Here is a 2,562-nt window from a genome sequence, read left to right on the forward strand (position 1 = left end):
GGTGGGGCTCCCTGGATCCTTATACTTGGCTATTACAGGTTGAGTAATTATGGAACTAATGTTACCTGCCAAGAACGCCTTTTTGGGAATGCTAGTGATTCTTTTATGAGTGCATAAATCTTTCAACACTTTTGCATAGGCGGGGATCTGAGATATGACATCCAAAAGAGGGATATTCACTTCTACCTTTTTGAAGACATAAAAAATTTTCTCCATAGTTGCAGTCTTATTCTTATTCACTAGACGACTAGGATAAGGAACCTTAGGAACATAAGAACTCTCATTTGAAATTTGCTCTTTTCTCATAGTTTCTGATAGTGGTTCTCCAAACTTAGGTACTACTAAAGCAACTGGCTCATCCTCAACTTCTATGGGTTTCTCAGACAAACCCTCATTAGGAGATACTTGAACATTCTCCTCATCACAGTGGTCACTAATCTCGCTCTTTTCATTAATATGTGACTCACCTGTTAAATACCCTTTCCCACTTCTCAATGCAGACACAGAATTAATTGAAGCTAAAGAAGAATGGGAGGATTCAACTTGGTTGACTTGATTTGGTGGTCTTTGATGAATCTGAATCCTAGGATTTAACTCAGGTTGGCTAGGCATTTTACATTTTTCTCGCTCAGACAAAGCACTTGCAAGAGTGGAAATTTATTTTTTATTATTATGCATAGAAGTCATGAAGGTACTGGAAAGTACTTCCATATTCTTCTCTAAGGAAGAGAGACGAGAAAACTCTGGATTGTTACCTCTGTTGAAACCTGGTGATGATTGATTTTGTGCAATGTGAGGCATATAAGGCACAATAGGTGGATTGACAGGCCTAGCTAAATTGGCATTCTGGAAATTTGGGGCTCAAGGGAATTGGATATTTGGATTATAAGAAAATTGGGCATTTTGCTTTTGAGGGGCACCAAAGTGATTTTGTGTGGAATAATTGCTTAATCCATTTTGGTTTTGCCCTTGAGACCATGAAAAGTTAGGATGATTCTTCCACCCAGGATTGTACGTGTTACTGTACGGGTTTGGAAACATCGCACTGACATTTTCATGTTGGCCTCCAGAATAGCTAGGGCATTCCTCAATTACATGTGTAGGAGACTGACACCATGCACACATAGCAATAGATTTGTCAATAAAATGTGCTTGACTTGGTGGTGCAGCTTTAACTACCAAAGTCTCTAACTTTCTCAAAATGTTATCTATTTGTACTTCCTTATGAACTTGGCTATCAACAAAATATCCCCTACTAGTCCTTTCAGACTCTTGGGTTGACTCCCATTCTCTAGTTCTATCTGCTAGGTCTAAAAGAAAATTCCAAGCTTCGGAATCATCAGTGAATGATGTAAATCCTGTGGGGCACATTGATTCCAAAAGTTGTTTTGTTTGGTAATCGATACCCTCATAAATTATTTGGCATAAATGCCATAATTCTATACCATGGTGAGGGCATTCTTGGAGAAGGCTTTGAAACCTCTCCATTACCTTAGCAAATGACTCATTGGGTTTTTGACGAAATTGAAGAATATCATTTCTTATTTTATTCGTCTTAGAGAAAGGAAAGAATTTCTTCAAGAATAGGACAGTAAATTGTTCCCATGTGATAATGCTATCCCTAGGTAAGCTATAAAGCAACTTTTTGGCTTGGTCCTTTAATGCAAAGGTAATAAACCGTAGTCTTACGGCATCATCAGTAAGTTGTTGTACCTTCATAAGGACACAAACCTCCTCAAACTCCCTAAGGAACAAATATGCATCTTGATCAGGTAGCCCATGAAATTGGGGTAACATAGATAGATAATGAGATTTGAGCTCAAAATTATTACCCCTCACTTCAGGTAAACGTATATAGGAAGGTTGTGTAGATCGGGTAGGATAAAATCTATTCCTAAGACTCTTAGGTGGAGGTGGTGGAGGTAGACCTTCCATGGTCAAGGTAGACACTCGGACAATTCTATTTGTAGAATCACGAGTCCAGACACACATGCACTAACCACTTAATGCAATTAATGGCTCTTATGAAAGAATGAGATTTTTTTTAAAAATAAAAAAATAAATAAAGTACTAAAGAATAAAAGAAAAGAAAATAACAAAAACGAAAGGAAAGTAATGAATTTCCCACCACAAAGATTGAAACAATGATTCCAAAGTTGTAAGGTTGCCGTATAGCTTAGCGCTTATAGGTTTGACAGCAAGGGAATTCGTATAGTCTTCGGAGCCACCTACAATCGAATCCTGGGGATTCTGCAGTAGAGTGGGGACTACTATACATTTTTGTTTCTACTCAAGTTAAGAGTAATATCTTTGAATTTTATTTTTTTATTTTTAAATCACTTCGATTTACCTAAGAATTAGAAAAACAAAGTGGACTAATACCTCCCCGGCAACGACGTCAAAAACTTGTTTGTGAATTTTAAAAGTAGCCGCAAGCGCACGGTATCGTGTAGCTAACGGGTCGATCTCAAGGAGATATGCCACTTAGAATTGAACTTCTTAATAGTAATGCGAGAGTGGAATGATACAATTTTTGTTAACTAATTAACTAAACTAAACGAT

General features: G+C 37.4%; 1 non-coding gene across 1 annotated transcript; it reads left to right on the forward strand.

Moving 5' to 3' along the window:
* The first annotated feature begins 1,441 nt into the window (after positions 1-1,441).
* Positions 1,442-1,548, forward strand: LOC149012238 (small nucleolar RNA R71). Its single transcript, XR_016174206.1, has one exon. It is a non-coding gene; the product is annotated as a small nucleolar RNA R71 (small nucleolar RNA).
* Positions 1,549-2,562: the final 1,014 nt, after the last annotated feature.

This window comes from Hakea prostrata, chromosome 6 (assembly GCF_041222555.1).
Source record: "Hakea prostrata isolate BN-2017 chromosome 6, UWA_Hpros_2, whole genome shotgun sequence".
NCBI lineage: Eukaryota > Viridiplantae > Streptophyta > Magnoliopsida > Proteales > Proteaceae > Hakea > Hakea prostrata.